The sequence below is a fragment of the Amblyraja radiata genome, chromosome 32 (genome assembly GCF_010909765.2).
Source record: "Amblyraja radiata isolate CabotCenter1 chromosome 32, sAmbRad1.1.pri, whole genome shotgun sequence".
Classification (NCBI taxonomy): domain Eukaryota; kingdom Metazoa; phylum Chordata; class Chondrichthyes; order Rajiformes; family Rajidae; genus Amblyraja; species Amblyraja radiata.
Window position 1 is genome coordinate 9,827,539 of NC_045987.1, and position 12,656 is coordinate 9,840,194.

Genomic DNA, 12,656 nt, shown 5'->3' on the forward strand with positions numbered 1-12,656 from the left:
TTAATATGGACATTGTCACAACGTTGCTTGTAAAATCCTACTCTAGGTAATTTGTCTGCAGTGCTTCAGATTATTACAACATTTCAAAGGTATTTCAACCCTTGAAAATCTCTTGAAGCAGAGATGTGGTGTAAATGCAAGTCTATTTGTGGGTAACACATGGAGCTGGAGTTACTATATATCTGTTGAAAAGGGTACGGAGGCCTTGGCTTAACTGGACATACAGTCCAGCACTCCCTGTATCGGGAAGGAGAGCAGTCCTCGGTTTTCTGTTCTAGTCGCCAGAGTTTAGTTTAGTTTAGAAATGCAGTGCGGAAATAGGCCCTTCGGCCCACATAGTCGGCCTCGAGTTCCACCAGCGATCCCCGTGCACCAACACTATCCTACACACACTAGGGACAATTTACACTTATACCAAGCCAATTCACTTACAAACCCGTACGTCTTTGGAGTGTGGGAGGAAACCAAAGGTCTTGGAGAAAACCCACACGGTCACAGGGAGAACGTAAACCTCCGTAGACAGCACCCATACTGAGGTCCAGGCCTAACAACTCCAAATGGATGATGTCCATGTTATAATCTTGGAACAAACAGATTTTCCATACTTTCCATCTGATATTGATCCTTGGATTTCCTGTAAGTTCCTTCTGAGTATTTGTTTGAATAGAATTTTGTTTTCGACAAATTATTTTGAAGAATTATGGCTACTTTGTTTTGTTTGCTGGGAAATGTTAGGTAGCAACAACATGTGAGTTGTCTGGGAAATGTGGAACTGAATAATCACACAACTCTTCTGGTCATTTCCTGATGTGTTAAATTGTGAAACAGAGTTCAAGAAATCTGGGCTGTGATCAGGAATGTAACCATCCAGATCTGTTGCTTCATCATGAACACTATGCATGTTTACCAATGTCTTTCAGGGAAGGTATTATGCAACTTTGCTCAAGATGTTTATACTCATTATGAATTGAGCCTTTGATTTGTACCTTTACAGCCCAATCATATACTAATGGTAATAATTAACTTCCAAGAAATATACAAAAACTGTTTATGGAAAGACAGGGTGGGTATAATTTGAGAGGGAAACATAATAAAAAAAAACTCAATGTCAAAACAACTCTTAAAAGTATGTGCATAGCAATCTGTGGTGTGAATTTGTGGAATGGCCAGAACAGGAGATAAAACTTAGCACAAGCATAATTCAGTTGAAAAAGATGTACAAAAACACTTGTTTAAAAGGATATTGGGATGAGGATAGGTGATTGTGATATTTGTTATACTGATTGTATTGGGAAGGGTGATTATAGAGTGATGGGTTGTATATATGACTAAGATACTGTATAGTATATGCAGGTTTTTTATTTTATTTTGATTTTTTGATTTTTTGTATGCCTTTGTAAATATTTGATTAGTGTTCAAATGTAAATAATTTGGTGTACATATAGTGGATGGTGTACATATAGCTGCTAAATTTGTATAAGATAATTACAAGCAGTTGAATAAAGGGTGGGAATTAATTAACTTTGGCTTCTTCCTGCTCCTTTTCGGACACATATGATTTCATTTATTTATTTATAGATATTGTTTATGACACTTTATAAATATTTTTGTTTTGTTTTTTTGTATGCTGTTTCACATTTGCTTTTTATTCTTTTATTTTGTCCGAAATAAATAAATAAATAAATGGTCTCACTTTTAGTTTTAATGTGTCAGGTTAAATTGTGCAATGTTAACAAGATTAAACAAGAAAATATATTTGTAGGCTTCTGATCCATCCATCCATAAGCTAGGGTACAGACCAAGTCTCCTCTACCTCATTGCGGACATTGGACTTTGTCAATGGAACTGGACACTACAATGCTGTGAACTGTATTCTGTGCTCAGTACTTTTCCCATCACTCTACCCATTGTTCTTGAGTTTGGGTTGATTGTATTTATGTTCAGTATCACCTGATTTGATTGGATAGCATTGCCAAAAAAAGTATTTCAATGTATCTCGGTACACGTGACAATAATAAATCTAAACCTATATACCGAATGAAAATTAAATCGGTGTTCTGATGCTCTTAGCAATATTGGCCGATATTGGGTGTTTCAGAAGGTGTTAAATAATCCATAAAGCATTGAGACCGTCTGTGTTAAGAGTCCCTGGCTTTATTATTTGGATAAACTTATTGCATGATAATTGACCATACCGAAGGGTGTGACGTTAATGACATGCTGATAATGTGAGTATGAAATTAGCAAAGGATTAAAAAAGGCAGTGACTACTGGTGATTGGAAGGAAGTGTGCAGGAGGGTTGGGGACCGTTGTTGTACGTGCTACATAGAAATGATCGAGCAAAAGATACAGGGAGAGCATTTTCATAATTTATCAGTGATGCAAAAACTAGCAGCAGCAGAAAATATTGAGCAAAATAGTAGTGGACTATAGAAGGATAGGGAGAGTCTGGTGAATGAGCAGACACAAGTCAGGTAAGGTTTAGTCGGTAATTGGAAGTGATGCATTTGAGGGGAGCAACACAGAGTCAGCATTATCTGAACGCTTCAGTCTTGAGGGATGATGCCAGGGTTGGGGTGTGGGGTTTGGCAAGAAAAGTTGTGTGGAAAATCTATGAGATATTTGGCTTTGTTAACAAAGGCATTGAATGGAAAAGTAAGGAAACCATGCTCAAGCTTTACTTGCCCAGTTTACTGGGATGACACCGGGGACGGAGAAGTTTGGCCATTAGTAGAATCTGGTGAAACATACTTCCCTTTACAGCAAAAAGGTTAACATCTTGAATCCCTAATGTCAATATTTTGATCGTGTAAGTTGGGAAAAGCGTTTTCTTCCAGGATGTAGTGCAGTAAAGAGATTCAGGTGTGAGATTATTTGTCGTCTCTGGACTCTCATCCAAGCAGCCATTGTTGAGTGAGTTTTGCTGGACTTCTCAACATGGCCTAAATGCATCCTGACTTGAATACAACTTGTGTAACAGTGGGTGTTCTGCGGTGATCAACAGCAGGAAACCTAGAAACGTTTTTATTATCCTTAAGTGGGGGGGGATTGCAACTGTTGCCGCATTGTTAGTGTGTGAAATCTGGGGAGAGCACGAGTTTAGTTTAAAGATGCCACATTGAAACTGGCTCTTTGGCCCACTGAGTCCACACCAACATCGATCACCTGCTCACACTATTTTGTTATCTCACTTTCACATCCACTCCCTACACACTAACCCGGATCTCTGGTGCTACGAGACATCAGCTCTGCCAACTGTGCCACTGTGCTGGATAATGGCTGGGCTGCTGCTTGGGGCATCAAAGTGCCTAATTGTGCTTTCTGGCTGGGATGAATGAAGTGAACTAATATGTGGTTACCTACTGTTACTGATCATTTATTATATCTATCTATCTATCTATCTATCTATCTATCTATCATCTATCTATCATCTATCTATCATCTATCTATCATCTATCTATCATCTATCTATCATCTATCTATCATCTATCTATCATCTATCTATCATATAAAAGTCTCGCCCCATCCGTCCGGCTGGCGTCCGGATCCCTTCCTGCCTTTCGATTCGTTCCCGCCGTGCGATGTCACAATGCCCGATGCTCGCAGACGTCCAATCGCGATGCCCGACGCTCGCGGACGTCCAATCGGAACGGATCCATTTACATGTACGGCTTCCGGCCGCATTTCTTCCTTTGATTCCCTGCAACTCCGGAAGTGGCGGCGCTGTGATACAGCTGCGGCTCGCCTGCAGTCTGTCTGTTTTTACTTTTGATGTCGGTTTTTTTTGTCTAGTTTAGAATTTTTTTTGGTTATTAGGTGGTGTTATGTGTGTGGGGGGAGGGAGAAACAGAGCTTTCTGTCTCTCCCTTCGGGGGAATGCGACTTTTTGTCGTATCCCCCTTCTCTTCCCCCGTCTGCGCTGAGGCCTAATGGCGGAGCTGGCGGCCTCCAACCTGCGACCGACCTCGAGGGTCCGGAGGTAGAGCCAGCCAGGACTCACCAACGCGAGGCTGGCCGTCTTCGAGCTGTGGCGACGTCCGGGTAGCGGCACGACTCGGCGCTCCGGTGAGGGCGAACGGTGCGGGGCTGAGACACTCCTGTGCGGCCGGCACGGCTACCGGCTGGAAGGTGCTCCCGTGTGAGCAGCCCGGTGCGGGGCTGAGACGCTGCCTTGTGGGCGGCCCGGTGCGGAGCGGAGACGGTGCTACGGCGGCTGAGGCGGCGTTCTGGCGGCGGCGACCTGGATCCGGGGCTCGGCCGCGGGCCAGTGGAGGACAATGTCGGGAGCTCGCAGGTCACAGGCTGGTGCCTGTTTTCCGGAGCACCCGTTGCAACAGCTGCGGGCAGCTTCGACCACCCCCGGGCCGCCATCGCCCGGTGGGGTAACGCCTCGGCGCAGAGGGAGAAGAGGAGGGAAGAGACAGTAACTCTAAGACTTTTGCCTCCATCACAGTGAGGAGGTGTTTGGTGAACTCACTGTGGTGGATGTTAATTTGTGTTTATTGTGTTTTGTTATTATTACATGTATGGCTGCAGGCAACAGCATTTCGTTCAGACCGAAAGGTCTGAATGACAAATAAAGGATTCAATTCAATTCAATTCAAAAACTCCGAAACCGGACGCAGAATCGCCGACGTCTTTTCCATTTCGGTAGAGATTTCACTTTTCTTTCTAGGTATCCGCACTTCATTACATTCCGTCGTGTTTAAGTACACGTTTTTAATCAAATCCTTACCCCCACCCCCGCCCACCCCCCAAAATTTCAAAACTAAACTGGCTTCTCACCCACAGTGGCTTCACCAGCCCCAGCCCCTGCTGAACGTTCCATCGTGTGATGTCACAATGCCCAATGCTCAAATACATTGTTGCCATAGTGACAGTACAGAGTACAAACTGGCTTCTCACCCATACAAGCAGCCATTTCGGTAGACATTTCACTTTCCCTTCCAGCTATCCACTCCTCATTACATTTCGTTATGTTTATGTCCATTTTTTTCATTAAAACCTTCCCCCCCCCCCCCCCCCCCAGCCCCACTCACTCATTTTGTCGCCTCCTGCTGGCCAGCGACCATAACGGCTGCTGGCGCCCGCAGCACAACCTCAAGCGACGCCATTTAAAAACGGCCTTTCGGGAACGACTCTACTTCGAGGACCACGTCTCCCGTGGGGGCTACGGGTAGGGAACGGCTGCGTTGGCTAAAGGGATCAGGGGGTATGGAGAGAAGGCAGGTACATCACTCCCCCTACCCCTCCCTCCCTCCCTCCCCACTCTTCCACTTCTCTCCCCCTTCCCCTCCACTCTCCCTCCCCACTCTTTCCCCTCTCTCCCCCACCCCTCTCCCTCCTCCCCATCTTCCCCATCCCCCCTCCCCGACATCTCTCTCCCCATCTCTCACCCCCTACCCCGCTCTCCTTTCCCTCCCAAATCTATCCCGTTTCCTCCTCCTCCTCTCCTCTCCCTCCCCTCTTCTCACCCCCCCCCCCCCCCCCCCCGCAAACGCCGTTGGGGAAACAGACCCAACGGGTCTGCACTTGGTCTAGTCTATTATATAAAAGTCTCGCCCCATCCGTCCGGCTGGCGTCCGGATCCCTTCCTGCCTTTCGATTCGTTCCCGCCGTGCGATGTCACAATGCCCCATGCTCGCAGACGTCCAATCGCGATGCCCGACGCTCGCGGACGTCCAATCGGAACGGATCCATTTACATGTACGGCTTCCGGCCGCATTTCTTCCTTTGATTCCCTGCAACTCCGAAACCGGACGCAGAATCGCCGACGTCTTTTCCATTTCGGTAGAGATTTCACTTTTCTTTCTAGGTATCCGCACCTCATTACATTTTGTCGTGTTTAAGTGCACGTTTCGGGAACGACTCTACTTCGAGGACCACGTCTCCCGTGGGGGCTGCGGGTAGGCAACGGCTGCGTTGGGGCATTACACTTTTAAGGCTCTGTGTGTGGGGATGCTTCGTGTGTGTGATGCCGCCCCGCCACCTCCCCCCCCCCGCGTTGCCGAGACGGACCCGACTTCGATGACTTCAAGATACGCTATTTTAAGACGGCTTCTGGCCGCATTTCTTCCATTGATTCCCTGCAACTCCGAAACCAGACGCAGAATCGCCGACATCTTTTCCATTTCGGTAGAGATTTCACTTTTCTTTCTAAGTATCCGCTCATCATTACATTCCGTCGTGTTAAAGTGCACGTTTTTAATCAATTCCTTCCCCCCCCCCCCCCCAATATTTCAAAAATAAACTGGCTTCTCACCCATAGATTCAGCTTCAGCACCAGCCCCTGCTGAACGTTCCATCGTGTGATGTCACAATGCCCAATGCTCAAATACATCGTTGCCATAGAGAGGGAGTACAGAGAAGGTACACAAAATTGCTGGGGGAACTCAGCGGGTGCAGCAGCATCTATGGAGCGAAGGAAATAGGCGACGTTTCGGGCCGAAACCCTTCTTCAGACTGATAGGGGGTGGGGAAAGAAAGAAGGACAAAGGGAGGAGGAGGAGGAGCCCGAGGGCGGGCGGATGGGAGGAGACAGCTAGAGGGTGAAGGAAGGGGAGGGGGGGAGGGGACAGCACGGGCTAGCCAAATTGGGAGAATTCAATGTTGATGCCAAGGGGACGCAAGGACCCCAGACGGAATATGAGGTGCTGTTCCTCCAATTTCCGCTGGTGCTCACTCTGGCAATGGAGGAGACCCAGGACAGAGAGGTCGGATTGGGAATGGGAGGGGGAGTTGAAGTGCTGAGCCACCGGGAGATCAGGTAGGTTATTGCGGACTGAGCGGAGGTGTTCGGCGAAACGGTCGCCCAACCTACGCTTGGTCTCACCGATGTAGATCAGCTGACATCTAGAGCAGCGGATGCAGTAGATGAGGTTGGAGGAGATACAGGTGAACCTTTGTCGCACCTGGAACGACTGCTTGGGACCTTGAATGGAGTCGAGGGGGGAGGTGAAGGGACAGGTGTTGCATTTCTTGCGGTTGCAACGGAAAGTGCCCGGGGAGGGGGTGGTGCGGGAGGGAAGTGAAGAATTGACGAGGGAGTTGCGGAGGGAGCGGTCTTTGCGGAAGGCAGACATGGGGGGAGATGGGAAGATGTGGCGAGTGGTGGGGTCACGTTGGAGGTGGCGGAAATGGCGGAGGATTATGTGTTGTATTTGCCGGCTGGTGGGGTGAAAGGTGAGGACCAGAGGGACTCTGCCCTTGTTGCGTGTGCGGGGATGGGGAGAGAGAGCAGCGTTACGGGGTATGGATGAGACCCTGGTGTGAGCCTCATCTATGGTGGCGGAGGGGAATCCCCGTTCCCTGAAGAACGAGGACATTTCCGATGCCCTGGTATGAAATGTCTCATCCTGGGAACAGATGCGGCGTAGGCGGAGGAATTGGGAGTAGGGGATGGAGTCTTTACAGGGGGCAGGGTGGGAAGACGTGTAGTCCAGATAGCCATGTGAGTCAGTGGGTTTATAATGTATGTCGGTCAGGAGTCTGTCCCCTGCGATGGAGATGGTGAGGTCAAGGAATGGTAGGGAAGTGTCTGAAATCGTCCAGGTGTACAGAGAAGGTTCACCAGACTGATTACTGGAATGTCAGGACTTTCATATGAAGAAAGACTGCATAGACTCGGCTTGTACTCGCCAGATTTCACAAGATTGGGGGGGGATCTTATAGAAACTCCTGATTACATTTCGTCGTGTTTATGTACACATTTTTAATCAAATCCTCCCCCCCCCCCCCACCAAATATTAAAAAAAATACTGGCATCTCACCCATAGAATCAGCCCCAGACTCGGTTTGTACTCGCTAGATTTTAGAATATTGAGGGCGTAACTTATAGAAACTTACAAAATTCTTTAGGGGTCCACCACTCCCCCTGTCCCTCTTCCACCACTCCTGCTACCCCTCTCCCCCTCCCTCGCTCCCTCCCCACTCTTCCACTTCTCTCTCCCCCCACCCCTCTCCCCCTCCCATCCCACCCTCCCCCTCCCTCCACACTCTTCCCCCTCTCCCTCCTCATTCCCTTACCGTGCACAGTCTCTGTCTTTAAGAAGGAACTACAGATGCTGGAAAATCGAAGGTAGACATAAAAAAAGCTGGATAAACTCAACGGGTGCGGCAGCATCTATGGAGCGAAACCCGGAAGAAGGGGTTTCGGCCAAAAATGTTGCCCTTTACCTTCGGTCCATAGATGCTGCTGCACCCGCTGAGTTTATCCAGGTTTTTTGTTGTTGTACCAGCCTCTCTCTCTCTCTCTCTCTCTGCCCTTCTCTCTTCTCTCGACTCATGCACGCCCGCTCCAACCTCACCTCCCCACTCACCTCTCTCCCCCATCCTCCCCCCCTCCCTCTCCACCTCCTCCTCCCCTTCCACAAAATATTTTTAGTGGGGGCAGGTCCACAGTGTGTGTGATTGTTTGTGGAGGCGGCCACGCGCTCTCCATTCAAGAAGACGCTCATCTGTTTGTTGAGGCGCGAGCACAGTGTGTGACCAAAGATCTTATAGCGGAGCTCTCCGCTACAAGATCTTGTGTGTGACGACACACGCTCCCCCCCCCCCTTTGGTGCAGGAGGCGCGTGCACCATCTGAACGCTCAGCGATTATTCGAATTCTTCACTAACCGTCATTCTGACTTTGCTTGTGAAGAGAAAATTCCTGAATTGCATTTGTCTGATGCAGGAAGCTTGTTCCCGATGTTGGGGAATCCAGGACAAGCGGGTCACAGTTTAAGGATAAAGGGGAAATCCTTTAGTACTGAGGTGAGGAAAACATTTTTCACACAGAGAGTGGTGAGTCTCTGGAACTCTCTGCCACAGAAGGTAGTTGCGGCCAGTTCATTGTTTATATTTAAGAGGGAGTTAGATGTGGCCCTTGTGGCTAAATGGATCAGGGGGTATGGAGAGAAGGCAGGTATAGGATACTGAGTTGGATGATCAGCCATGATCATATTGAATGGCGATGCAGGCTCGAAGGGCCGAATGGCCTACTCCTGCACTTAATTTCTATGCTTCTATGTTTCCCTCTCCTCACCCCTCTCCCCCACCCCCCTTCCCTCTCTTCCACCACCCCCTTCCCCCTACCCCTCTGTCCCTCTTCCACCACTCCCCCTACCCCTCCCTCCCCAATCCACTTCTATCCCCTTACCCCACGCCTCTCCCACCCCCACCCCTCTCTCTTCCCCTCTCCCAACCCCTTCCCCTACCCCTCTGTCCCTCTTCCACCACTCCCCCGTCCCTCTTCCTCCACTCCCGCTTCCCCTCTACCCCTCCCTCCCCACTCTTCCACTTCTCTCCCCCTCCTCTCCTCCCCCTCTCCCTCTCCTCACCCCTCTCCCTCTCCCATCCCTCTCTCCCCCACCTCCCTTCCCTCTCTACCCCACCCCCTTCCCTCTCCCCCCCCACCCCCTTCCCCCTATCCCTCTTCCATCACTCCCCCTACCCCTCTCCTCCTCCCTCCCCACTCTTCAACTTCTCTCCCCCTTCCCCTCTCCTCCTCCCTCCCCACTCTTTCCCCTCTCTCCCCCACCCCTCTCCCCCTCCCTCCACCCAATCTTCCCCATCCCCCCTCCCCCACATCTCTCTCCCCATCTCTCACCCCCTACCCCGCTCTCCTTTCCCTCCCAAATCTATCCCGTGCGATGTCAGAATGCCCAATGCTCGCAGATGTCCAATCGCAATGCCCGATGCTCGCAGACGTCCAATCGGAATGGATCCATTTACATGGACGGCTTCCGGCTGCATTTCTTCCTTTGATTCCCTGCAACTCCGAAACCAGACGCAGAATCGCCGACATCTTTTCCATTTCGGTAGAGATTTCACTTTTCTTTCAAAGTATCCGCTCCTCATTACATTTCGTCGTGTTTAAGTACACATTTTTAATAAAATCCTTCCCCCCCCCCCCCCCCCAAAATTTCAAAAATAAACTGGTTTCACACCCATAGAAGCTGCCCCAGCCCCAGCCCCAGCCCCTGCTGAACGTTCCATCGTGTGATGTCACAATGCCCAATGCTCAAAGACATCGTTGCCATAGAGGGAGTACAGAGAAGGTTCACCAGACTGATTCCTGGAATGTCAGGATTTTCAAATGAAGAAAAACTGGATAGACTCGCCTTGTACTCGCTAGATTTTAGAAGATTGAGGGGGTATCTTATAGAAACGTATAACATTCTTAAGGGGTTGGACAGGCTACATGCAGGAAGATTGTTCCGGATGTTGGGGAAGACCAGAACAAGGGGTCACAGTTTAAGGATAAGGTGGAAATCCTTTAGGACAGAGATGAGAAAAACATTTTTCACACAGAGAGTGGTGAATCTCTGAAATTCTCTGCCACAGAAGGTAGTTGAGGTCAGTTCATTGGCTATATTTAAGAGGGAGTTAGATGTGGCCCTTGTGGCTAAAGGGATCAGGGGGTATGGAGAGAAGGCAGGTACAGGATACTGAGTTGGAAGATCAGCCATGATCATATTGAATGGTGGTGCAGGCTAGAAGGGCCGAATGGCCTACTCCTGCACTTAATTTCTATGTTTCTATGTTTCCCTCTCGTCACACCTCTCCCTCTCCCACCCATCCCTCTCTCCCCCACCCCCCTTCCCTCTCTACCACCACCCCCTTACACCTACCCCTCTGTCCCTCTTTCACCACTCCCCCTACCCCTCCCTCCCCACTCTTCCACTTCCATCCCCTTACCCGACGCCTCTCCCTCCCTCTCCCCCCCACCCCTTCCCCTATGTCCCTCTTCCACCACTCCCCCGTCCCTCTTCTACCACTCCCGCTACCCCTCTACCCCTCCCCACTCTTCCACTTCTCTCCCACTCTCTCCTCCCCCTCTCCTCACCCCTCTCCCATCCCTCTCTCCCCCACCCCCTTCCCTCTCTACCCCACCCCCTTCCCTCTCTCCCCCTTCCCCCATCCCTCTTCCATCACTCCCGCTACCCCTCTCCTCCTCCCTCCCCACACTTCCACTTCTCTCCCCCTTCCCCTCCACTCTCCCTCCCCACTCTTTCCCCTCTCTCCCCCCACCCCTCTCCCCATCCCTCCCTCCTCCCCACCCTCCCCATCCCCCCTCCCCCACATCTCTCTCCCCATCTCTCACCCCCTACCCTGCTCTCCTTTCCCTCCCAAATCTATCCCGTTTCCTCCTCCTCCTCTCCCCTCCCTCCCCTCTTCTCACCCCCCCCCCCCCCCCGCAAACGCCGTTGGGGAAACAGACCCAACGGGTCTGCACTTGGTCTAGTAATATATAAAACTCTCGCCCCATCCGTCCGGCTGGCGTCCGGATCCCTTCCTGCCTTTCGATTCGTTCCCGCCGTGCGATGTCACAATGCCCGATGCTCGCAGATGTCCAATCGCAATGCCCGACGCTCGCAGACGTCCTATCGGAATGGATCCATTTACATGTACGGCTTCCGGCCGCATTTCTTCCTTTGATTCCCTGCAACTCCGAAACCAGACGCAGAATCGGCGACACCTTTTCCATTTCGGTAGAGATTTCACCTTTCTTTCTAAGTATCCACACCTCATTACATTTCGTCGTGTTTAAGTACACGTTTTTAATCAAATCCTCCCCCCCCCCCCAATATTTCAAAACTAAACTGGCTTCTCACCCATAGAAGCAGCACCAGCCCCAGCCCCTGCTGAACGTTCCATCGTGTGATGTCACAATGCCCAATGTTCACATATGTCCAATCGGAATGGATTCATTTACATATGCCTATGCAGGAGCCCCAGCCAATGGTGAACGTTCCATCGTGTGATGTCACAATGCCCAATGCTCAAATACATCGTTGCCATAGAGAGGGAGTACAGAGAAGGTTCACCAGACTGATTCCTGGGATGTCAGGATTTTCATATGAAGAAAGACTGGATAGACTCGCCTTGTACTCGCTAGATTTTAGAAGATTGAGGGGGTATCTTATAGAAACGTATAAAATTCTTAAGGGGTTGGACGGGCTAGATGCAAAAAAAATTGTTCCGGATGTTGGGGAAGACCAGAACAAGGGGTCAAAGTTTAAGGATAAGGGGGAAAGCAGAATCGCCGACATCTTTTCCATTTCGGTAGAGATTTCACTTTTCTTTCTAAATATCCGCTCCTCATTACATTTCGTCGTGTTTAAGTGCACGTTTTTAATCAAATCCTTCTCCCCCCCCCCCAATATTTCAAAAATAAACTGGCTTCTCACCCATAGAAGCAGCACCAGCCCCAGCCCCTGGTGAACGTTCCATCGTGTGATGTCACAATGCCCGATGCTCACATATGTCCAATCGGAATGGATTTATTTACATATGCCTTTGCAGGAGCACACGCACTTGGTGAACGTTCCATCGTGTGATGTCACAATGCCCAATGTTCAAATACATTGTTGCCATAGAGGGAGTACAGAGAAGGTTCACCAGACTGATTTCTGGGATGTCAGGACTTTCATATGGCGAAAGACTGGATAGACTCGGCTTGTACATGCTAGAATTTAGAAGATTGAGGGGGTATCTTATAGAAACGTACAAAATTCTTAAGGGGTTGGACAGGCTAGATGCAGGAAGATTGTTCCAGATGTTGGGGAAGTCCAGAACAAGGGGTCACAGTTTAAGGATAAGGGGTAAATCTTTTAGGACCGATATGAGAAAAACATTTTTCACACAGAGAGTGGTGAATCTCTGGAATT